Source organism: Macaca mulatta, chromosome 4 (genome assembly GCF_049350105.2).
Source record: "Macaca mulatta isolate MMU2019108-1 chromosome 4, T2T-MMU8v2.0, whole genome shotgun sequence".
Classification (NCBI taxonomy): domain Eukaryota; kingdom Metazoa; phylum Chordata; class Mammalia; order Primates; family Cercopithecidae; genus Macaca; species Macaca mulatta.
Window position 1 is genome coordinate 151,575,185 of NC_133409.1, and position 24,979 is coordinate 151,600,163.

General features: G+C 49.2%; 2 long non-coding RNA genes across 2 annotated transcripts; one reads left to right on the plus strand and one right to left on the minus strand.

Annotated features, from left to right (window-relative positions):
- Nucleotides 1-1,212: 1,212 nt before the first annotated feature.
- On the minus strand, nt 1,213-8,314 carry LOC144340492 (uncharacterized). The gene is made up of 2 exons (XR_013416672.1): nt 3,768-8,314; nt 1,213-3,622 (listed from the first exon to the last, which is right to left on the minus strand). It is a non-coding gene; the product is annotated as an uncharacterized LOC144340492 (long non-coding RNA).
- LOC144340494 (uncharacterized) lies at nt 8,151-9,547 on the plus strand. The gene is made up of 2 exons (XR_013416675.1): nt 8,151-8,331; nt 8,572-9,547. It is a non-coding gene; the product is annotated as an uncharacterized LOC144340494 (long non-coding RNA).
- The last annotated feature ends 15,432 nt before the right edge of the window (nt 9,548-24,979 follow it).

Below are 24,979 nucleotides of genomic sequence, written 5' to 3' on the forward strand. Positions count from 1 at the left end.
CCACAGAAACATGTACCAAAATCCAGGAGGTCATATGCATCCCCGTGAGCTGAGCTGGACAACGATGGAATCCAGGGTGTTCCCTTGAATCCCCATGAAACTGAGGCCCTAGGAGGTCATGGGCATTTGCCATGCACCATTCTAGGTCTCACTGGTGCTGGACATCTCCAAGCTGAACTGAAGTGGTTCTTGCTGCCAGCCGGAGGGCCTGGATGTCTCGCCAACAAGCCCTTCCTTATTTCACTGATCTGCCATTTTTAATGTCCAGTCATCATGCTTGGAATGCCTAGTTGTAGTCCCCATGACGACACATCCATGTGGCCACACATCCTGCACTCACCATGGATGGCCTCTTGGAACGTCTCCTGAAGGAGTCTCGGAACACACACAGCTGGAGGGATGGGCACTGCTGGCAAAAGTAGATCTAATGTGTCCCTCAAGGCGAACAAAAATCTTTGAAGAGATTAGTTGATTAACAAACAAGTGCTGGGTGCAGTGGCTCACGCCTGTAATCCCAGCACTTTGGGAGGCCGAGGCAGGCGGATCACGAGGTCAGGAGTTCGAGACCAGCCGGGCCAACATGGTGAAACCCTGTCTCTACTAAAAATACAAAAATTAGCTGGGCATGGTGGCGCATGCCTGTAATCCCAGCTACTTGGGAGGCTGAGGCAGGAGAATTGCTTGAGCCCGTGAGGCGGAGGTTGCAGTGAGCCGAGATTGAGCCACTGTACTCCAGCCTGGGTGACAGAGTGAGACTCTGTCTCAAAAAAAAAAAAAAAAAAAAGTTACAGTAGCCAATAAGTACTGATCAGGTGCAGTCCTGGGAGGGACAGTAAAACAAAAGGTGAAACAGAAGCAGCAAGAGTCCAAAGGCTGAATAGTCAGGGTGTTCCATCCAAATAAGGTAATTGTAAACATTGCAAAAACAGCAGCCAAATGGAAAGCAATCACAATCAGTTGCTCAAATAATGTGAGTGATTTAAAAGGTCCTCCCCCAAAACCTTAATAGAATAGATCTGGGGAAAGCAGTGATAGTCAATCAGGGGTCTGGGGCTGCCACAGGACTCACCACGAGTGAAGGGGAACTGAAACCAATGAAGCAGACAAACCTCTGTCTGAGTCATGGCACCAGAAATGTTGATGGCTGTTGTAATACTGTGGTTCTTGATTTCTTCATTTAAAAGAATTTAAATAAGAAACATGCAGCAAAGGAGAAGTACAAAGCAATTTATTACAAAGGAAAAATACTATTTTGAAAGTTAAGTGCAAAATAAACTGTATACCCTGAGAGAGAGGATTCAGGACAGGCTGCTCCTATGGATGAGACAGCATTGATTACTGCTGGAGAAACTCCCTTTATGGGAGTCTTACATGATTATCCATAGGAGGTGGGTGGGAAGAGGGGTTACTAGTGAACATGTTCTGGGTGGTCTTCTGAGTGCACATGTGCAGTAGCTGTACATGCATGTTCATACATCTCATGACTCGTTAGCATCTTAAATCTCCACTCAGGGCTGTATTTTTTCACTATTGTCATGAGCAAAGGGTCAGTTAGAAAAGGTGAAATCAAAATGCACATGTTCTGTACAGGGTAAATTCCCTATTGGAGATAGCTTTGCTTGAATGAACTGGACTACGATGCAAATGCTACAGCTTATTGTGTTGATTCTGTGGTCATCACCATCACTGTGCCCCAAGCACATGGTTACTTTTTTCATTACCTATCCTTCCTCAATTCCAACACCTGCCTGAGCTTACACAGGCAAATAAATGGCTGTCATTTCAGCACCTCCTTAGAGCTTATTCAGTGCAGCCTTTGATATCCCTCAGAGGAGGAGTTTTCCAAACATGATTTTATTTTGTAAAGATTCTGTTTTTTCAGTCTGCAGAGCTGAGACATTGATCATTTTATTCTCAAATATTTAGAGACTTTCTTATAATAAGATTTTCACATCTTGGTAACAAATTTCACTTACAAAATTTGCCAGAATAGACAAAAGGAGAGAGACAGCAGGAGGGATCACTAAGATTTTTCTTTCCTGTGGTGTATTTCACTGTTCCTGCTTCTTTTTTCACTTCCCTGGGCCTGGAGGAAGGACAGCTCCCTTGGACCATGAAAGAAAAATGGTGATATGGAAACATCTGTCTTTATCGCCTCCTCCAACCCTTTCACTTCTGCTCTGGCTGTGCCCATTCTCCCTCCCATCCCCTGGCCCATAAGCCTTTTCCTTCTCCCAACCTCACCGAGAGCCCAGACTCTCACCTAGAGCTGGCTCCTCAGTGGGAAATCAGTCATTACCAGCTAGAGGGTAGAAGAGGAGAGACAGAGGCCAGAGCCTGGGGCTGAGGCAGAAGGTGCAGCAGGAAGGAAGGAGGTTAGAACAAGAAAAACTTCCAAATAAGGGGTGATGTGTGAGTACTCAGAGGGTGACTAAGGACATCCCCAGCATCTCCATTGAGGAGGGAGGAAGGGGGCCTTGGGTCCTGGGGCAGAGAGGGGGGCAGGGTCTGGATGAGATGCCCCCACCCTCAACCCTGGTCCTCTGAAAACACCTCACCCAGTCACACTGAGGAGCCCCTCCAGGCCCTGGGGCCCCTCCAGGTAGGTGTATCTCAGCTCCTCTCTGGAAGGACCCCCACAGCTGCCCAGCCCTGGTATGTCTCATCTCTCTGGGTCTGGTCCCCTTGAATCTTGAGTCCAGAGTTGGCTCCTTCCCTTCCTGCAGCCAGGTCAGAGTGAGGTTGGCAGGTGAGAAGCCAGGTGCTCTGCATGGCAAGGTGTGGTTGCCCTCAGGGTCCTCCTTATCAGTGACCACAACTCTGGGAGGGAGGCACTCAATATAGGAGAGAGAGAGCAGAGAGGTGGAGTGAAGGTGGGACACACTTTGGTCTTCCTCCACATGCCAGTGACTTCCCCTCTCCAACTCCAGGTCCTCTAAGAGCCACAGCAGAAGGGGAGACCTGGGTCACCACCATTCTTTGAAGAAGTCTTTCTTTCCATAAGTGTATCTACCTCCATTCCCACTGCAGCTTTAGGGTCTGCCTCAGTGCAGAGCGCTGGGTATGTACAGAGCATAGGGGTACATGAGGGTGATTCTGGAAGGTTCTTCCTTTGCACATATCTGCATGGCTCAGTTTCTCTCCTCTTCAAGTCTGTTCAAATGGCACCTTCATGAGGCCCACCGTGACCACCCTACTTAAAATGCCACCTGTATTACCTTGCATTGATTGTCAACTTTCAACTTTGTATTTTCTTTTTTTTTTTTTTTTTGAGACCAAGTCTTGCTCGGTCGCCAAGCTGGAGTGCAGTGGCACTATCTCGGCTCACTGCAACCTCTGCTTCCTGGGTTCAAGCGATTCTCCTGCCTCAGCCTCCCGAGCAGCTGGGACTACAAGTGCGCGCCGCCATGCCCAGTTAATTTTTTTTTTTTTTTTTTTTTTGAGACGGAGTCTTGTTCTGTCGCCCAGGCTAGAGTGCAGTGGCGCGATCTCGGCTCACTGCAAGCTCTGCCTCCCGGGTTCATGCCATTCTCCTGCCTCAGCCTCCCGAGTAGCTGGGACTACAAGCGCCCGCCACCACGCCCAGCTAATTTTTTGTATTTTTAGTAGAGGCAGGGTTTCACTGTGTTAGTCAGGATGGTCTCGATCTGCTGACCTCATGATCCGCCCACCTTGGCCTCCCAAAGTGCTGGGATTACAGGTGTAAGCCACTGCACCTGGTCGACGCCCAGCTAATTTTTCTGTTTTTAGTAGAGACGGAGTTTCACCATGTTGGCCAGGATGGTCTTGATCTCTTGACCTCATGATCCACCTGCCTCGGTCTCCCAAAGTGCTGGGGTTACAGGTGTGAGCCACCGCACCTGGCCTATTTTTTCTTTTTATCACATATCACTTTGTAACTATAAAAGTCCTTTTCCAAAGATGGCCTCAACAATATCTCCCATCCCACATGCTCTTTAGCAATGTGACCCTGCCATCCCCTATCAAGAGCTGATCCTAATCCCCTTCTTTTTGGATTTGGGACTTGCTTTGGTGACTAGAACATGAGGAACGTGATGTTGCCTGACTTCTGAGGTTCCAGCATAAGATGCCTTGTGGTTCTAACTTGGCCACTTGAAATACCCGGACCCCAGATGTGGAGCCAGAAGCAGCCAGGGCACATGAAGGAATAGGTGGATGAGAATCCAAGTCACCCGGTTCACAGCCCCAGTGAGTTCCCAGTCAACAGCCAGCACCAACTGCAGCCCTGTGCAGGAGCCTCTTGAATGTGTTGGACCAGCTGGGTTCCAGATGATGGCAGCCCCAGCCTCTGTTACATGGAGCAGAAGAGCTGCCCAGCTGAGCCCAATCAGCCCACAGAATGAGAGATAATATAAAGGTTGTTTATATATTTATATATATACACAAACAATTTTTTTTTTTTGAGATGGAGTCTCATTCTGTCACCCAGGCTGCAGTACAATGGCATGATCTTGGCTCACTGCAACCTCTGCATTCTGGTTTCAAGTGATTCTCCTGCCTCAGCCTCCCAAGGAGCTGGGATTACAGGCGCCCACCACCACGCCTGGCTAATTTTTGTATTTTTAGTAGAAACGGGGTTTCACCATGCTGGCCAGGCTGGTCTCGAACTCCTGACCTCGTGATCTGCCCACCTCGGCCTCCCAAAGTGCTGGGATTACAGGCATAAGCCACCATGCCTGGCGTTTTTATGTCTTAAGATCATTTGTTACCCAGCAATAAATTGCTGAAACACATCCATATAATCCACTACTGTTATTATATTTTTCTTTATTGTCTGTCTTTCAGATTGTAAGCATCAGGGAGTAGGTGTTAGTCTCTTTTCATTAAATGATCACCAGGCCTAGAAAAATGCCTGGCACAGAAGCACTTACTAAATATTTGTTAAATGGATGAATAAACGCTGTGACCAGAATTTCTTAATACTGGGTCCGAGACCGGAAAGGGGCAGTTACTGGTTTGGTTTTGGTGCTTGTTTAGTCAGCTTGTGGTGCCATAACAAAATACCACCGATGGATTGGTTAAACAACAGACATTTGTTTCTCACAATTCTGGACCCTGGAAGTCTGAGGTTAGGGAACCAGCAGTTTCAGTTCCTGGTGAGGGCCCTCTTCCCGCCTGGCAGTCAGCTGCCTTCTTGCCATATCCTTAGGTGGTGAAGAGATTGGGAGCTCCAGTCTCTTCCTCTTCTTAAAAGGACACACTAATCCCATCATAGGGGCCCCAATCTCTCAACCTCTTCTGAATCTAATCACCTCCCAAGATGCCAGCAGTCTCAAGGAGTTTACTGTCACGGTGGGAGCAAAGATGCTAGAGCAGGTTGTAAAATTAGGTGTCATCCCAGTCAGTGAGGAGAGGACAGGAGTAATTCAGGGAAGGGGACCTGGACAGAGCTCACTCAGAGGATATGACAGGTCTCAGAACTCTATGGATAAATTCAAGCCTGGACAAAAGTCAGTAATATTATTCTGACCAAATTCCTTTCAGTCTTCTGAGGGATGGGCAGGCTCATTCCAGAACAAAGAAGATGCCTGGGGTGAAGAAGACTAGTCCCCAAGGGCACTGGCCCAGGACACCTAGGTTCTACTGGTCACCAATGCCCACCCAGATCTCTCCTGGGTGGAGCCTTCGTCCAAGCCTCTCACAGCCCTTGCCTGCATTCCCGCGGTGCTCACCGTGGATAACAGGGCCACAGCCAGCCTCAGAGCCAGACTGTTAAGTGAAACCACTGACCCTTGCTGAATAAACTTGCGGTTGAGATAAACTTCACATTTCAGCCTCATTAAAAAGAGTAATGGTAAATCCCAATGGCCTGCAAATCTATAAACAGTGGCTCAATTGATTAGCCAGAACATTTAGGACTGATAATGATACAGGAAAAAAGGCATTTTGGAGGTGAGAAGCAGAGGAGCCTGGAAACTGTTTCCATTGTTTGTGAAAGTAATCTGAGACTATGAATGAAAATACCCATCATCCCCTGACCCAGGAATCCAAGGTGAAAAATCTCTTTTTTTTTTTTTTTTTTTTTTTTGACACAGGGTCTTGCTTTGTGGCCCAGGCTGGAGGGCAGTTGTAGATCAATCATGGCTCATTGCAGCCTTGACCTCCCCAGGCTCAGATGATCCTCCCACCTCAGCCTCCGGAGGAGCTCGGACTACAGGCATGAGCCACCCCACCTGGCTAATTTTTTGTATTTCTGGTGGAGAAAGGGCTTCACCATTTTGCCCAGGCTGGTCTTGAACTCCTGGGCTCAAATGATATGCCTGCCTCACCCTCCCAAAGTTCTAAGATTACAGGTGAGTCACCACACCCGGCCAACTGTCTTTATTTCTGTAAGAGATATTTCCTGGCCGGGCACGGTGGCTCACACCTGTAATCCCAGGACTTTGGGAGGCCGAGGCGGGTGGATCACCTGAAGTCAGGAGTTTGAGACCAGCCTGGCCAACATGGTGAAACCCTGTCCCTACTAAAAATACAAAAATTAACGAGCATGGTGGTGTGCACCTGTAATCCCAGTTACTCAGGAGGCTGAGGCAGGAGAATCCCTTGAACCAGGGAGGCGGAGATTGCAGTGAGCCGAGATTGCGCCACTGCACTCCAGCCTGGGCAGCAGAGCGAGACTCAGTCTCAAAATAATAATAATAATAAATAATAATAATAATAAATAAATAAATAAAGGTCACAAAGGTAGTGAGAGGCAGTGGGAGATGGACCCAGTCACAAAGGTAGTGACAGGCAGAAGGAGATGGACCCAGCTCTCATGAACCAGTTCCCAAATCCTTCCCTCCACAGTGTCTACCCCCACCTGCAGGACTTCCTCTGGGTGCCATCTCCAGTGAACTCTCATTCAGCTTACCCCCAAAAAACTTTTAATACTTCAAAATAACGATAATAATAGCAAATAACAGGCCAGGCACAGTGGCTCAGACCTGTAATCCCAGCACTTTAGGAGGCTGAGATGGAAGGATTGCTTGAGGTCAGAAGTTCAAGACCAGTCTGGTCAACATAAGGAGATCTCCATCTCTATTTAAAAATAAATAAACTGGGGCCGGGCGTGGTGGCTCACACCTGTAATCCCAACACTTTGGGAGGCCGAGGCAGGCAGATCACAAGGTCGGGAGTTCGAGACCAGCCTGGCCAACATGGTGAAACCCCGTTGCTACTAAAAATACAAAAAAATTAGCCAGGCGTGGTGGCACGCGCCTGTAGTCCCAGCTACTCAAGAGGCTGAGGCAAGAGAATCGCTTGAACTTGGGAGGTGGAGGTTGCAGTGAGTGAGGCAAGATTTGCGCCACTGCACTCCAGTCTGGGAGACAGAGCAAGACTCCGTCTCTAAATAAGTAAATAAATTGGCAGAGCCCAGTGCCTCACGCCTGTAATCCCAGCACTTTGGGAGCCTGAGGTGGGCGGATGACCTGACATCAGAAGTTCCAGACCAGACTGAACAACATGGCGAAACATCATCTCTGCTAAAAATACAAAAGTTAGCCGGGCGTGGTGGTGGGCGCCTGTAATCGCAACTACTCAGGAGGCTGAGGCAGGGAGAACTGCTTGAACCCGAGAGGCGAAGGTTGCAGTGAGCCCAGATGGCGCCACTGCACTCCAGTCTGGGTGACAGAGCAAGCCTCTGTCTCAAAATAATAATACGTAAAGTTTGTTCCAGGGCACTTTGAGGTGGTGACAGACACAAATAAAGCCAATCCTACCCTTTCTGGGTTAGGGGAAGCCGAGATGGTCTTCGGCTCTGGGTGAGTCACTTCCCATGGTCCAAGCCTGGGTGCCCCTCCCCCTCCAAGCCTCCGAGGTCTTCTGCCCAAAGCCCTCCCCTCCACCCCACCCTTTCTGCTCCGCCCCATCAACTACGTTTTCTTCCTCAGCACTCGCCTTAGATTCCTGGACTCACGAGCATAGAGGTGACTTCCTCCTTGCAGACTTTAGGCGCCACTGCTGGGTCCCGAAAAGAAAGAAACGGCCCAGTGCGGTCATTTACATAAACCAGGGCGGGGCTGCGCTCGGCGGCCGCAAGCGTTTTGAATTCTGCGGCCCGGAGTTCACTGCGAGGACTGGGATCACCGGTCACCCCGCCCCGGGCTAAGGAAAAATGACAAGTGTTTACTGATACAGAAACGGAATAACGGCGCTGTGGGCTGGGGAGGGCGGAGCTGCCTTTAGGCTTCTAGTCTCCAGCTGCGGGTCACTCACACCTGCCGCTGTGAAAATGCAGACCCGCGGGGCAGGAATACCGAGTCCGGGCTGGAGCGCGATCTGGAATCTGACTCGCTTGAAACAGCACTGCGGTGGATTCGGGGCCGGGTGAGTAGGGAAATGCGCCTCAGCCCCTCCCATAGGCCGCCCACGGATTCTAGGATCCGCAAAAGCTTCCCGCTGCTGCGTCACCCCAGGAAGGCAGAGGCCGCCTCTGAGCAGTTCTGGTGGAAACGAGCTCCGCCGCCCAGAAGAAAACCCACAACCAAGGGGCCAAGAAAAAGCCCCCCATGGTCCTACCCTTTCAGTGAGGATCCTAATTTATAACCCGAGTGTGGTCCCCATCAGAGTCTGCAATGACAGCCGAGCGCGGTGGATCACACCTGTAATCCCAGCACTTTGGGATGCCATGGCGGGCGGATCAATTGAGGTCAGGAGTTCGAGACAAGCTTGGCCAACATGGTGGAGCCCCTTCTCTACTAAAAATACAAAAATTAGCCTGGCGTGGTGGTAGGCAACTGTATTCCCAGCTACTCTGGAAGCTGAGGCACGAGAATCGCTTGAACCCGGGAGGCGGAGGTTGCAGTGAACTGAGATCGCGCCACTGCACTCCAGCCTGGCCAACAGCGAGATTCCGTCTCAAAAAAAAAAAAAAAAAAATCTGGCGTGACGTTCACTGAAATGATATAAGATCAGCGGGGCCCAGAGCGCTGCGGCTTACAGAGTGCGGTGACAGCGCCGCCTCGCGTCCCTTCCCTCACCTGCCCTAGGCGGACGCGGTCACCTGTGTTGGCCTCGAGGTTGGAATACACTGGGCATCAAATGCAGAGAGTGGAGAAAGGAGGGAAGGCTGGGAGGACGTGTTGAAGAAAGGCAGAAAGAGCCGGCGCTATGGTTCATACCTGTAAAACTAGCGCTTTCGGAGGCGAGGCAGGAGGATCGTGTAAGACCAGCATTTTGATGTTGCAGTGAGCCATGATCACACCACTGCACTCCAGTTTGGGCAACAGAGAGAGACCCTGCTTTTATATACTTTTCACATTTTCTGTAATTAAGCAAGTTTTACTTTATTTTAGGGTAAAATATCTATTGTGAATTTTAAAAACATTTAAAATGTTTATTAAAAAGCCCAAATGCTCTTTTCCAACTTATCCTGAAGGAAATTCCTGTTGATGGCGCCTTTAGAAGGAGGAAAGGAGCTCTTCCTCCACAAGGCCTATCCCATCCTTGGGTTTTAGGCATTGGCCCAGTGATAAAGGCAACACTGAGGATACGATCAATGTACCGATTACTGATTGTCATATAAAATTAATCTCACCACACCTGAGAAATGGGATGGATTGTTTCATTTTCACAGTTTGGGCAGCTGAGTCCCTGAGATATGAACACCTGACATAGATTACCAAAAAATGTAGGTCTTTAGACTTAAAGGGCACACAGCCTCCTGTGAAGCTCCCCTATGCATGCATCACACCCACAGAGGCTCTACAACATCAGGAAGAGCACCCAGGGTCAGAGCCCAGGCGAGTTCACACTCAGGTCATCCACATCCAGGGCGTGCAGAGAAGAGACCGAGGTGAGAGCCCATTCACTGCCTAGGCTGTGGGTGACAGGTGGGCGGAACAGTCAGCCAATGAGCGCAGGTCCCAGTACTCCTGGAGCTATCGACCTCATTTATCCTCTGAAGACCTGAGCCCTGCACATATCAAAACTGTACATTCCTTGTGGAGCAGTCTTACCTTTTGAAATGTAAACACTACTTCCCTAACCTTAAAGCCAGCCATTGTCACTCCTAGTGACACCTCCATTGGATAAGCTCCCGACTCCCACTGAAATGGGCCTCAGAGTTGCAGCTGAGCACTGGGAGCCATGGCGGGAAGTCATCGTGGGTTTGCATCTGGCCGATGTGGATGGTAGTCCTGAAAGGTAGTGTGTGACTAGGTGGGCTCTGGAGGGCAGGGATGTGCCTGGTGAGAGGAGAACAAGACAGATAGGAAGGTTCCAAAAGCAAACTTCAGGGGGCCCTGTGCCCAGCACCAGGATTTAGAAAATCTTTTTCCAGCCACTTTTGGACTGTTTTCATTCCACTTTCCTGTCCACCAGGCCATTGCAGGCAGTTCCTTCATTGAGTAAATATTTATCAAATGCCTACTGTGTGCCAGGCATTGTGTTGAAGGAGCTGGGGCTGAGGTGAGAGGAACCAAACCCCCCTTGCACTCAGGGTTGTCCCAGTCTTGCTCAGGCAGAGATCAGTAAGGAAACTGTAACACTAATGGTTGGCAGGACGTGTACATATACTTTGCAAACTCACAAGTAGACCATCATCTGTGACCTAGGAGTCACAGAACGTTCACAAGAGAGACAATGTTCAAGCTATGTTTTGAGGTATAAGTAGGAGCCCAACAGGCAGCTGGGACAAGAGAGCATTGCTGAGAATCCAGGATGTGAATTTCTTTCCCTGGGCCAGGCCAAGAATCAGACTCAGCTGACTGAGGAGCCGGTGCTTCCTGGCAAGAAAGGGTGTCCTACATCTGACTATTCCAAAATCACAGCTACTCAATATTGAGACTTAAGACAGAGACACAGAAAAAGAGGAAGGCCTGATTTGAAAAGCAGAATTCTCCAGGGGTAGGGGGAGGTCAAACTGCAGTTTCTGATATAGTATGTGTGGGCAAGGCCAGAGAATTGCATTTCTTTTTTTGTTTGTTTTTGGTTTTGTTTTTGAGGTTAAGTCTCGCTGTTGTCCCCCAGGCTGGAGTGCAATAACGCAATCTCGGCTCCCTGCAACCTCCACCTCCTGGGTTCAAGCGATGCTCCTGCCTCAGCCTCCCAAGTAGCTGGGATTACAGGTGCTTGCAACCACGCCCAGCTAACTTTTTGTATTTTTAGTAGAGACGGGGTGTTTCACCATGTTGGCCAGGCTGGTCTCAAATTCCTGACCTCAGGTGATACACCCACCTCGGCCTCCCAAAGTGCTGGGATTACAGGCATGAGCCACTGCGCCTGGCTGAGAACTGCATTTCTAACAAGTTTCCAGGTGATGCCAGTGCTGTTTGTCCCAGAACTACATTTTGAGAACCACTGACCTAAGGCAACCTGGTTTGATCTCTAATATCAGAAGAGGACTGGGAGAGCACTATGAGGCAGAGGAGACCCTTGGATCTCCTTGTGTACCTTCTGATCCAAATACAAGGTGACCTAGTACGACAACTATTAGCAAACTCACAAGGATAACAGAATGGGCTAAGAATGAGAATCTTTGGTGGCTCACGCCTGTAATCCCAGCCACTTGGGAGGCTGAGGTGGGAGAATCGCTTGAGCCAGGGAGGTGGAGGTTACAGTGAGCAGAAATCAGGCCACCAACACTCCAGCCTGGGCAAAAGAGTGACACTCTGTTTCAAAAAAAATAAAATAAAATAAAAAGGCCGGGCGTGGTGGCTCATGCCTGTAATCCCAGCACTTTGGGAGACGAAGGCTGATGAATCACTTGAGGCCAGGAGTTCCAGACCACCTTGGCCAACATGGTAAAACCCCGCCTCTACAAAAAATACAAAAACTGGTCGGGCATGGTGGCATGCATCTGTAGTCCCAGCTACTCTAGAGGCTGAGGCAGAGAATTGCTTGAACCAGGGAGGCGGAGGTGAGTCAAGATCGCACCACTGCACTCCAGCCAGGGCAACACAGTGAGACTCTGTCTCCAAAAACAAAACAAAACAAAATAAAAACGAATGAGAATCTTGAAAAGTTGGCAAATGGCTTCAATTACGTGTCCCCCCGAATTACAAGTGTTTTTCAAAATATCACATCCTTGAGCCCACATGGACACCAGAGGGCATCCTGAGCTCACTAAAGCCACAACTGTCGCATTAGACCATTAGAATCCCGTGTAAAGGCCAGGCGTGGTGGCTGACACCTGCAATCACAGCACTTTGGGAAGCCGAGGAGGGTGGATCATCTGAGGTCAGGAGTTTGAGACCAGCCTGGCCAACATGGTGAAACCCCATCTCTACTAAAAATTAGCTGGGTGTGGTGGCATGTGCCAATAATCTCAGCTAGTGGGGAGGCTGAGGCAGGAGAATCGCTTGAACCTGGGAGGCGGAGGCTGCAGTGAGCAGAGATTGCATCATTGCACTCCAGCCTGGGCAACAAGAGCAAAACTCCATCTGGAAAAAAAAAAAAAAAGAATCCCTTGTAAAGGTTGGGCTTTGGCTGGGAGCAGTGGCTCACGCCTGTAATGCCAGAAATTTGGGAGGTCCAGGGTGGACCAAGGTGGATCACTTGAGGTCAGTTCAAGACCAGCCTGGTCAACATGGTGCAACCCCATATCTACTAGAAATACAAAAATTAGCTGGGCATCGTGGCACGCAACTGTAGTCCCAGCTACTCAGGAAGCTGAGGCAGGATAATCGCTTAAGCCCTTAAGGCAGAGGTTGCAGGTGAGCTGAAAGCGCACCACTGCACTCCAGCCTGGGCAACAGAGCAAGACTGCATCTCAAAAAAAAAAAAAAGATTGATATAATTTTTAGACAACTTTTGTTTTCTCTTAATGAAGGTAGAGAATTCTATGAGGGTGAGTTTTTCTTCCTTAAGTTTTCACTATGAGTTTTTTTTGTTTTGTTTTTTTCTCCTTGGAATTACCTTTTATTTTATGTTTTCACTTGGTTCAAAATTCAAAGGTTCAAAAGGTTAAAAGTCTCTGTCTTGGTCAGGTGTGGTGGCTTAGGCCTGTAATCCCAGCACTTTGGGAGGCCGAGGCATGTGGATTACAAGGTCAGGAGTTCGAGACCAGCCTGGCCAACGAATACAAAAATTAGCCAGGCATGGTGGCAGGCACCTATAATCCCAGCTACACCAGAGGCTGAGGGAGGAGAATCGCTTGACCCTGGGAGGTGGAAGTTGCAGTGAGCTGAGATCGCACCATTGCGCTCCAGCCTGGGCAATAGAGAGAGACTCTGTCTCAAAAAAATAAAATAGGGTTGGGGAAAAAGGGAGGGAGAGCATTAGGACAAATACCTAATGCACGTGGGGCTTAAAACCTAGATGGCAGGTTGATAGGTGTAGCAAATCACCATGGCACATGTATACCTATGTAACAAACCTGCACATTCTGCACATGTATCCTGAGACTTAAAGTAAAAATGACAATAATAAAGAAAATAAATAATTAAATAAAAATATTTTAATATTAATCATAAAAAGTAGCCGGGTGTGGTTGCTCACACCTGTAATCCCAGCACTTTGGGAGACCGAGACAGGCAAATTACCTGAGGTCAGGAGTTTGAGACCAGCCTGGCCCACATGGAGAAACCCTGTCTCTGCTAAAAACACAAAATTAGCCAAGGGTGGTAGTGGGGGCTTGTAATCCCAGCTACTCAGGAGGCTGAGGCAGGAGAATCACTTGAACCAGGGAGGCGGAGGTTGCAGTGAGCCGAGATTGCACCATTGCACTTCAGCCTGGGCAACAAGAGCAAAACTCCATCCCCAAAAAAATAATAATAATAAGTAAGATAATTGGGCCAGGCGTAGTGGCTCACACCTGTAATCTCAGCACTTTAGGAGGCCAAGGTGGGAGGATCACCTGAGGTCAGGAGTTTAAGACCAGCCTGGCCAACATGGTGCAACCTCATCTTTACTAAAAATACAAAAAATTGGCCAGGTGTGGTGACTCACGCCTGTATTCCCAGTATTTTGGGAGGCTGAGGCAGGTGGACTACGAGGTCAGGAGATCGAGACCATCCTGGCTAACACAGTAAAACTCCATCTCTACTAAAAATATAAAAAATTAGCCAGGCATAGTAGCATGTGCCTGTAGTCCCAGCTCCTGGGGAGGCTGAGGCAGGAGAATCACTTGAACCTTAGAGGTGGAGGTTGCAGTGAGCCGAAATCACACCACTGCAGTCTAGCCTGGGCGACAGAGCAAAACTCTGTCTCGAAAAAAAAAAAAAAATTAGCAGGGCATAGTGGCGCACCCCTCAGGAGGTGAAGGGTGCAGTCAGCCAAGTCAAGCCTGGGCAACAGAGTGAGATTCTGTCTCAGGAAAAAAAAAAAGAGAGAGAGAGCAATAATTAGAGGCAAGATAATGTATGAAGACATCTGTCACAACATTGTAAAGGCAAAAATGAAACAAGCAAACATTCAAATTCATTAATAAGGGGCTGGTTAAGTAAATTAGAACACAATGGATTTCTCAGTTTATGTATCTTCTTTTTTTTTTAATGGAGACAGGGCCTCGCTCTCTTGCCCAGACTGGAATGCAGTGGCATGATCATAGCTCACTGCTCAAAGGATTCTCCCGTCTCAGCCTCCCCAGTAGCTGGGACTACAGGCACGTACCACCACACCTGGTGCCTGCCACCACACCCAGCCAAATCATTTTTCTTTTAAGCTTCGGGACACTCTCTGGACCCCTAATCTACTCCCTTTGGATCTATCAAATACTATCTATAGAATACTGAAGTTCATGGCCCGGCATGGTGGCTCACGCCTGTAATCCCAACACTTTGGGAGGCCAAAGTGGGTGGATCATGAGGTCAGGAGTTCGAGACCAGCCTGGCCAAGATGGTGAAACCCCATTTCTACTGAAAATATAAAAATTAGCCAGGCACGGTGGCAGGCGCCTGTAATCCCAGATGCTCGGGAGGCTGAGGCAGAAGAATCGCGGGAGGCGGAGGTTGCAGTGAGCCGAGATCACACCACTGAACTGTAGCCTGGGTGACAGAGCAAGACTCTGTCTCAAAAAAAAAAAAAAAAAAAAAAAAAAGAATACCAAAGTTCCAAAGGAAGGTAGGTATGCAGGCTGCACAAACAACTTTCACAGAGTGGATATATAATCAGTGACTTGAAACACCTGCTGGGCACTCAAACTAGGACGAAGGAAAGAGAAACAGAATGAGTATATGCTACAAAAACTGGAGATAAGTAAGATTCCTTACTCATATCCTTATCTCCAGTTCTTGGCACATAATGGGCACTCAGTTTATTGTTAAGTGAATAGGCTGCTGTGGAGAAAGGTAAATAAATGGTGGAAAGAATTACAAGGTGATTAACAAATCTGTACACTAAACCGCTGTGACAGGCAATTTACCTCTATAACAAACCTGCTCATGTACCCCGAACTTAATATAAAAGTTTTTTGGCCAGGCGAGGGGCTCACGCCTGTAATCCCAGCACTCTGGGAGGCCGAGGTGGGGGGATCACCTGAGGTCTGAAATTTGAGATCAGCAGACTGGGAGCAGTGGCTCATGCCTGTAATCCCAGCACTTTGGAAGGCCAAGGCGGGTGGATCACGAGGTCAGGAGATTGAAACCATCCTGGCTAACACGGTGAAACCCCGTCTCTACTAAAAATACCAAAAAAAAAAAAAAAAAAAATTAGCGGGGCGTTGTGGTGGGCGCCTGTAGTCCCAGCTACTCAGGAGGCTGAGGCAGGAGAATGGCATGAACCCGGGAGGCGGAGCTTGCAGTGAGCCAGTATCACACCACTGCACTCCAGCCTGGGCGACAGAGTGAGACTCCGTCTCAAACAAAAAAAAATAAGAAAAAAGAAGTTTGAGATCAGCTGCGCCAACATGGTGAAATCCCCATCTCTACTAAAAATACAAAAAATTAGCCAGGCATGGTGGTGCCTGCCTGCAGTCCTAGCTACTTGTGAGGCTGAGGCAGGAGAATCACTTGAACCCGGGAGGCAGAGGTTGCAGTGAGCCGAGATCTCACTCCAGCCTAGGCGACACAGTGAGACTCTGTCTCAAAAAAAAAATAAATAAATAACATCAGTAAGCAGCTCACTCCCTAACCCAAAAACCCTCCTCAAATAATCACAATTGTCTACTCTCATCTACCCTGTACCCCATACTCTCCCTCTCCCCACAGTGCTGAAAGAATGGTGGGGAAGAGAGGAAGAGAAATTGCCTTAGGCCTTCTCCCTCTTCTAGAGTCTCTACCTTTCCACTATTTTCTTTTTAAAACTTTTTGCTTTTTTTTTTTTTAGACATTGTCTTGCTCTGCCACCCAGGCTGGAGTGCAGTGGCGCAATCTTGGCTCACTGCAACCTCCCCCTCCCAGGTTCAAGTCATTCCCTTGCCTCAGCCTCCCAAGTAGCTGGGACTACAGATGCGTGCCACCATGCCCGGCTAATATTTGTATTTTTAGTAGAGTTGGGGTTTCACCATGTTGGCCAGGCTGGTCTCTAATTCCTGACCTCAGGTGATCCGCCCACCTCGGCCTCCCAAAGTGCTGGGATTACAGGTGTGAGCCACTGCCCCGGCCAAAAAGCTTTTAAGTGAGCAGGTTTGTTATAGAAGTAAATTACTGCGGGGCGCAGTGGCTCACGCTTGTAATCCCAGCACTTTGGGAGTCCGAGGAGGACGGATCACGAGGTCAGGAGATCGAGACCATCCTGGCTAACACGGTGAAACCCCGTCTCTACTAAAAATACAAAAATTAGCCGGGCGTGGTGGTGCGTGCCTGTAGTCCCAGCTACTCGGAGGCTGAGGCAGGAGAATGGCGTGAACCCAGGAGGCGGAGCTTGCAGTGAGCCGAGATGGTGCCACTGCACTCCAGCCTGGGTGACAAAGGGAGACTCCGTCTCAAAAACAACAAAAAAACAAAAAAACAAAAAAACAAAACATTAGCTGGACGTGGTGGCACCACCTGTAATACCAGTTACTTGGGAGGCTGAGGCAGGAGAATCGCTTGAACCCAGGAGGCGGAGGTTGCAGTGACCTGAGATCGCACCACTGCATTCCAGCCTGGCCGACAGAGAGAAATAAAATAAAATAAAATAAATAAAATAAAATAAAAATGAAAATAAATAAATAAATAAATTTTAAAAATGGGCAGGAAGATGTCTGAACATAAAAACACTTGACTCCACAGCGACCAAGGAGAGACAACTTAAATCTCAAATTCTCCTTTTTTTTTTTTGAGACGGAGTCTCACTCTGTCGCCAGGCTGGAGTGCAGTGGCTCTAGCTATATCTGCTCTCTGCAAGCTCCGCCTCCCGGGTTCAAGAGATTCTCCTGCCTCAGCCTGCCGAGTAGCTGGGATTACAGGTGCGTGCCGGGGTTTCTCCTTGTTGGCCAGGCTGGTCTCCTACTCCTGACCTCAGGTGATCTGCCCGCTTCGGCCCCCACAAAGTGCTGGGATTACAGGCCTGAGCCACCGAGTCGGATCTCAAACCCCAAATTCTTAAGTATGGGTGAGCCCAATCACCCCTCCCACTGCTGAGGAGAGACGCTTGGTCGGACTGGATTTAACCCAATGGGATTCAAGAAAAAGGTAAAGTCCCGCCTCCATAGCAGCTCCGGTCCAATGGGAGCCTCCCGGTATGTTCGCTGGGAGCTGGGCCGGACTACGCTGGCTGGGAGCACTGGCTGGAAGCACCGCCTGTGATATCCACGGGACTAGTGGCAGGGGACCTGGACCTGAGCGAGAAGCACCAATCCCGGCCGCCCGCCCTCTTGCACCCCACCTCGTCCTACTGCTGTCCTTGCTGGTGACGGTTCGTTCCGGAAGTCAAGCCAGTGAGTGCGGGACTCTGCTCCGCCCTCCATACCTGCTAAGTGACCCCCTCCCCGATAACGTCTGACCCCTGCAGCCTGGCAGCGAGAGTCCAGCCCTCCGGGGAGACTAAGGCCGGGTGCCACCACCACCACCACTGGAGTCCTGACGATGCCTTACGCGGGTGCTGAGTCGTAAGGGGACTTAATTATGTAGCACCTCCCCCCTTCCCCTGAGCCATAACCTTCCCCAAACTGTGGCCTTTATGAGGCCCCTTGGGAGCGCTTTTTGGAGCCCAGGGAGGTCTGGGGCGATGGAGCTTGCACGATAAAGTCAGGCTTAGCGGGTAGGTAGGGCTTCCTCTGAAACTGGTTGTCTCTGGTAAGTAATTGTCCCATGTCTCACACTTGAAGATTAAACTTGGCTGTAGGAGGTCCTTATGCCCATAATCCTAGGACTTTGGGAGGCCGAGCTGGGCCAAGGATTGCTTGAGTGCAGGAGTTGGAGACCAGCCTGGGGAACATGACGAAAACCTGTCAATACAGAAAATACAAAAAAATTAGCCAGGCGTGGTGGTGCACGCCTGTAGTCCCAGTTACTCTGGAGGCTGAGGTGGGAGGATCATTTGAGCCTGGGAGGCAGAGGTTGCAGTGGGCCTCATGATTGTGCCACTGCACTTCAACGTGGGTGACAGAGTGAGACCCTGTCTCAAAAAAAAAAAAAAAAAAAAAGAGAGAAAAGGAGCCAATGATAGCAGCTATGTTTGTTAAAAATATACATATATACACACATGTGTGTGTGTGTGTGTGTGTGTGTGTGTGTATATATATATATTTGGAGACGGAGTTTCATTCTGTCGCCAGGCTGGAGTTCTGTGGCACAATCTCGGCTCACTACAACCTCCGCCTCCCGGGTTCTAGCGATTCTCCTGTCTCAGCTTCCTGAGTGGCTGGGATTACAGGCATGCACCACCACGCCCAGCTAAGTTTTGTATTTTTTTAGTAGAGATGGGGTTTCGCCTCGTCGCGGTTTTTAACCCGGACTTAAAAATACATTTTAACGTCGCCAGGCGTGGTGGCTCACGCCTGTACTAGACTTTGGGAGGCCGAAGCTGGAGGATCATGAGGTTAGAAGATCGAGACCATCCTGGCTAACACGGTGAAACCTGGTCTCTACTAAAAATACAAAAAATTAGCCAGGCGCGGTGGCGGGCGCATGTAGTCCCAGCTACTCGGGAGGCTGCAGTAGGAGAATGGTGTGAACCCGGTAGGCGGAGGTTGCAGTGAGCCAAGATCCCACCACTGCACTGTAGCCTGGGCAGCAGAGTGAGACTCCATCTCAAAACAGACAAACAACAACAAAATATATATATATAGTTTAGCGTAACTACCAGGTGTGTTTTTTGGTATGACCTCTAATCCTCTGAAATTGGTAATTTTCTCATATATGAAGAACGTGAGGCCCAAAGAGTGAAAACCTTGTCCAAGGTAGTATGTCTTAAAAGAATCATCTGAGGTGCTTGTTAAAAGTAGATTATTGGCCAGGCACGGTCACTCACGCCTATAATCCCAACACTTTTAGGAGGCCGAGGAGGGCAGATTACCTGAGGTGGGGAATTCGAGACCAGCCTGACCAATGTGGAGAAACCCTGTCTCTACTAAAAATACAAAAAAATTAGCTGGGCGTGGTGGTGCATGCCTGTAATACCAGCTACTCAGGAGGCTGAGGCAGGAGAATCGCTTGAACCCGGGAGGCGGAGGTTGTGGTGAGCTGAGATCGCGCCATTGCACTACAGCCTGGGTAACAAGACCGAAACTCCCTCTCAAAAAAACCAAACCAAACCAAACAAACAAACAAAAAATCAGATTCTTGGCCGGGCCTGGTCACTCACGCCTGTAATCCCAGCACTTTGGGAGGCTGAAGCAGGCGGATCACCTGAGGTCAGGAATTCCAGACCAGCCTGGCCAACATGGTGAAACCCCGACTCTACTAAAAATATATAAATCAGCCGGATGTGGTGGTGCGCACCTGTAATCCCAGCACTTTCAGGGGCCCAGGCGGGCAGATCACCAGGTCAGGAGATCCAGACCATCCTGGCTAACACTGTGAAACCCTGTCTGTACTAAAAATACAAAAAATTTGCCAGGCCGTAATGTCACGCGCCTCTAGTCCCAGCTTTTCGGGAGGCTAAGGTAGGAGAATCGCTTGAACCCTGGAGGCAGAGGTTGCAGTGAGCCGAGATTGCAACACCGTACTCCAGCCTGGGCGACAGAGCATGACTGTCTCCAAAAAAAAAAAAAAAAAAAATACAGATTCTTGAATGGACGAGGTGGCTCACGCCTGTAATCCTAGCACTTTGGGAGGCCGAGGCGGGCAGAACACTTGAAGTCAGGAGTTTGAAACCAACGTGGCCAACATGGTGAAACCCTATCTCCCATCTCTACGAAAAATCCAAAACAGGCCGGGGGTGGTGGCTCAAGCCTGTAATCTCAGCACTTTGGGAGGCCGAGACGGGTGGATCACGAAGTCAGGAGATCGAGACCATCCTGGCTAACACGGTGAAACCCCATCTCTACTAAAAAATACAAAAAACTAGCCGGGCGAGGTGGCGGGCGCCTGTAGTCCCAGCTACTCGGGAGGCTGAGGCAGGAGAATGGCGTGAACTCGGGAGGCGGAGCTTGCAGTGAGCTGAGATCCGGCCACTGCACTCCAGCCTGGGCAACAGAGCGAGATTCCGTCTCAAAAAAAAAAAAAAAAAGAAAAGAAAAATCCAAAACAATTATCCGGGTGCGGTGGCCGGTGCCTGTAATCTCAAGTACTTGGGAGGCTAAGGCATGAGAATGGCTTGAACCCAGGAGAAGGAAGTTGCAGTGAGCCGAGATGGCACCACTGCACTCCAGCCTGGGCAACAGAGCAAGACTCCGTTTCAAAAAAAAAAAAAAGACCGGTACGGTGGCTCACGCCTGTAATCCCAGCACTTTGGCAGGCCGAGGCGGGCGGATCATGAGCTCAAGAGATCAAAGGCATCCTGGCCAACATGGTAAAACCCCATCTCTACCAAATATACAGATATTAGCTGGGGGTAGTGGTGCATGTCTGTAATCCTAGCTACTTGGGAGGCTGAGGCAGGGGAATCACTTGAACCTAGGAGGCAGAGGTTGCAGTGAGCCGAGATTGCCCCACTGCACTCCAGCCTGGTGACAGAGCCAGACTCCGTCTCTTGAGCTGGGTATGGTAGAACGTCCCTGCAGTTCCAGCTACTCAAGAGGCTGAGGTGGGAAGATCACTTGATCCCAGGAGTTCCAGGCTGCAGTGAGCCATGATTGTGCCTCTGCATTCCAGCATGGGCAACATAGCAAGCAAGACCCCATCTTTTGTTTTGTTCTGTTTTTGAAATGGAATTTCACTCTGTCTCCCAGGCTAGAGTCACAGCAACCTCTGCCTGCCAGGTTCAAGCGATTCTCCTGCCTCAGCCTCCCAAATAGCTGAGATTACAGGCACACACCACCACGCCCAGCTAATGTTTGTATTTTATTTATTTATTTTTTTTTTTGAGACGGAGTTTCAGTCTTGTCGCCCAGGTTGGAGTGCAATGGCGCAATCTCAGCTCACTACCACCTCGCCTCCCGGGTTCAATCCAGTTAATTTTTGTGTTTTTTTGTTTTTTTTCTTCAAGACGGAATCTCACTCTGTTGCCCAGGCTGGAGTTCAGTATCCTGATCTCGGCTCACTGCCACCTCCTCCTCCCAAGTTTAAGTGATTATCCTGCATCAGCCTCCTGAGTAGCTGGGATGAGAGGTGCGTGCCACCACGCCTGGCTAAATTTTGTATCCTTAGTAGAGACGAGATTTACTGTGTTGTCCAGACTGGTCTGGAACTCGACCTCGTGATCCACTCGCCTTGGCCTCCCAAAGTGCTGAGATCATAGGCGTGAGCCACCGTGCCCGGCCAAGACCCCATTTTTGAAAAACAAAATATAGGGCTGGTCACGGTGGCTCATGTCTGTTAATTCCAGCACTTTGGGAGGCCAAGGAGGGTGGATCACCCGAGGTCAAGAGTTCAAGACCAGCCTGGCCAACATGGCGAAACCCCATCTCTACTAAAAATACAACAAGTAGCCAGGTGTGGTGGCACGTGCCTGTAATCCCAGCTACTCGGGAGGCTGAGGCAGGAGAATCACTTGAACCTGGGAAGTGGAGGTTGCAGTGAGCTGAGATCACGCCATTGCACTCCAACCTGGCGACAGAACGAGACTCTGTCTCAAAACAAACAAAAAAAAAAATAGGCTGGGCACAGTGGCTCACACCTGTAATTCCAGCACTTTGGGGAGGCTGAAGTGGGTGGATTGCCTGAACCCAGGAGTTTGAGACCACCCTGGACAATATGGCAAAACCCCACTCTACAAAAAATATAAAAATTAATTGGGTGTGGTAGCACATGCCTACAGAGGTGGGTGGATCACCTGAGGTCAGGAGTTCAAGACAGTCTGACCAACATGGAGAAACCCCCTCTCTACTAAAAATACAAAATTAGCTGGGTGTGGTGGCGCATGCCTGTAATCCCAGCTACTTGGGAGGCTGAGGCAGGAGAATCGCTTGAACCAGGGGACAGAGGTTTTGGTGAGCCAAGATTGCGCCATTGCACTCCAGCCTGGGCAACGAGAGCAAAACTCTGTCTCAAAAAGAAAAAAAAATTAGGCAGGCAGATCACCTGAGGTCAGGAGTCAGGAGTTCAAGACCAGCCTGGCCAACATGGTGAAACCTGCCTCTACTAAAAATACAAAATTACTCCAGCCTGAGTGACAGACCAAGACTCTGTCTAAATACATACATACATACATACATACATACGTATATATGTAAATAATTTTGGACCCAACCCTTCTGAGTCAGGCTCTTAAGGGAAAAGGCCTGAGAAACAACCCAGGTGATTCTCAGGCTCCTGGGAGCTTGGAGAGCACTGCACTGTACCCTTTTACCTCTGTCAGGAGCTGGTTTTCAGGACTTTCCTGCTGAATAGAGGGAATAACCAAGGGATCAAGGGAGTTAGAGGAATCAGCTCTGAACAGGAAAAGAGATGGCCCCCAAGAGGGAAGCACAGCCATAGACAAGTGGTAGCGTGAGTGTCAGGGTTAGCCCACCACCTCTGAGTGAAAGTCAGAGCCATGTCTGAAATAAAGGAGTAGAGCAGCGTGGTAGATGGTTTGAGGCCAGGGTAAGGGTTTAATGAAAGGGATTAAGTGGTGTTTGGAGAAGGGAAGGATGGGTCTTCCCTCCAGTGGACCATCTCAGGAAGGCACTGGGAGGTGGAACTGCAGGAGGAGTACAGAAGTGCTCCAACCTTCCTGTTCCAAGTGGGTCAGGTGAAGGCAGGGTGTGATGAGGGTGGAGACAGCAGCCTTCAAGCGTCCTTGTTTAGCTTGCTAAGGAGCTTGGAAACTATCCTGAGGACAAAAGGGGAATCCTTAGAGGAGGAGCAGAGAGGTATGCGGTCTGATATGTATTTCTGGATAGATCATTCTGATTATATCAAGGAGGACAGATTTTAGATGCTTAAGACTGGAGGGAGAGAGACCAGTTAGAAAGACTCTGGCTATAATCCAAGCAAACTATACTATGGGCTGGTTTGGTGGAGGTAGAGGAATGTCCAGATTCAAGAAACAGGAAGTTAAAAATCAGCAGGGCTTGGTGACTGTTTGAAACTAGGGGGTGTGAAGGGAGACAGCAGTCTAGGATAAACACCAGATATGCCGACTGTTTGGGAATATCCAATTCTGTTGTAGAAGACAGGAAAACAAACAGGCTGGAGGGGACTCAAAAGAAGTGTTGCACATAGATAACTAAATTAGTCATCTGTAGATAGTACAACATATTCGTGTGTACAGAGATTGAAAGGGACAGAAGGACTGAGTAGGCACTAAATATTCACAGTACCCTAAATACGTGAGACGTGAGGCACTCAGGATTCATGAAGTCTCAATGTGATGGGTATGCACACTGCATGACCCACAGTTCAGCTGGTGTGATCATTCCACCCAACTTGCACCCTCTCCCGTGTGTTGACCCAACCCAGCACTTGGCTCCTGCTTCTCAGAATGTGTTTTACATTTATTTAATAAACCATGTTATTTGAGTATTTAAATTTGGTCCATGAGCCTTTTTGTTCCATGACCTCTCAGATTGCTTCATGCTGTTGTACCAGGAGGCTACATTGAGGTAGTTGCCCACACCTCAACCCAGTTCTGGCTTGAGTAAGCAGGCGGGTGAGAGGATGATGCCACCCAGCAGGGGTATAGGATGAGAGGCAGGTTGTTCCATGGCCAGGGCCAAGAGGAAATACTCAGTTTTGGATGTGTCAGATTTGAGGCCATATGGAACCTTAGGTGCAGATGACCAACAGGTAGGTAGGTAGTTGGATATACCGATGTGAAGAGCAGGGATGTAGAGATTTGGGAGTCATTACTATTTAAAACAATGAGTCTAGATGAGACCCTGCAGGGAGACAAGAGGTTCCCTTCCCATTGTTCAGTCCGCATTCCCCTTACCCACTCCTTTGGTGCCCTAAAAAATAGTCACACAGCCTCACCACATAGGCACCCTGTGCAGTGTCTCCCAGGCCAGACTCCTGTTGGAAAATAACCCTTTCCTATCATTCTCTTTTCCTCAGCAACCCACTCTCTGCACTACAACTTCATTGCTCTTTCCCAGTCCTGCCCTGGGCAAGCCCCCTATGAAGTCTCAGACCATCTGGATAACCACCGTTTCTTATGGTGCTGCAAGGAGGGCAGGGGGCAGAGCCCCGCACATCCTGGGCTCAGGCCAGGGACCTAAGAGCTTGGGAGAAGCTAGTTCTCAGACTGAAGGCCAGAGCCCAGCACCTTGTCACCATCCTGAGGAGTATCATGGCACACAACAACCAGAGCCAAGGTGATTAGGCTTGGGGACTCAGGAGGAGGCAGGAAAGAGAGAAGAGCTCAATATAGGTCTGAAGATGTGCAGCTACATTCGTTATTGTTTAGCTAAGATGCATTAAGCTCTGCGTGGGGCACTGTGCTAGGCACTCAGATACCACCCTGCTTCACTGAGATCCTGATGCTATCTCCTCCTGCCTGGGGGAATTCATCCCTGACCCAGACCTTGTTTTATGTACCCAGTGGTGCCAAAAGGACTGGGTCTTAGGTATTAGCAAGAGTAGGACAGAAGTATAAGACCCTCACCCTTTCCCCCAGTCAAGGAATAAGTATCTAAGAAATAACCCAC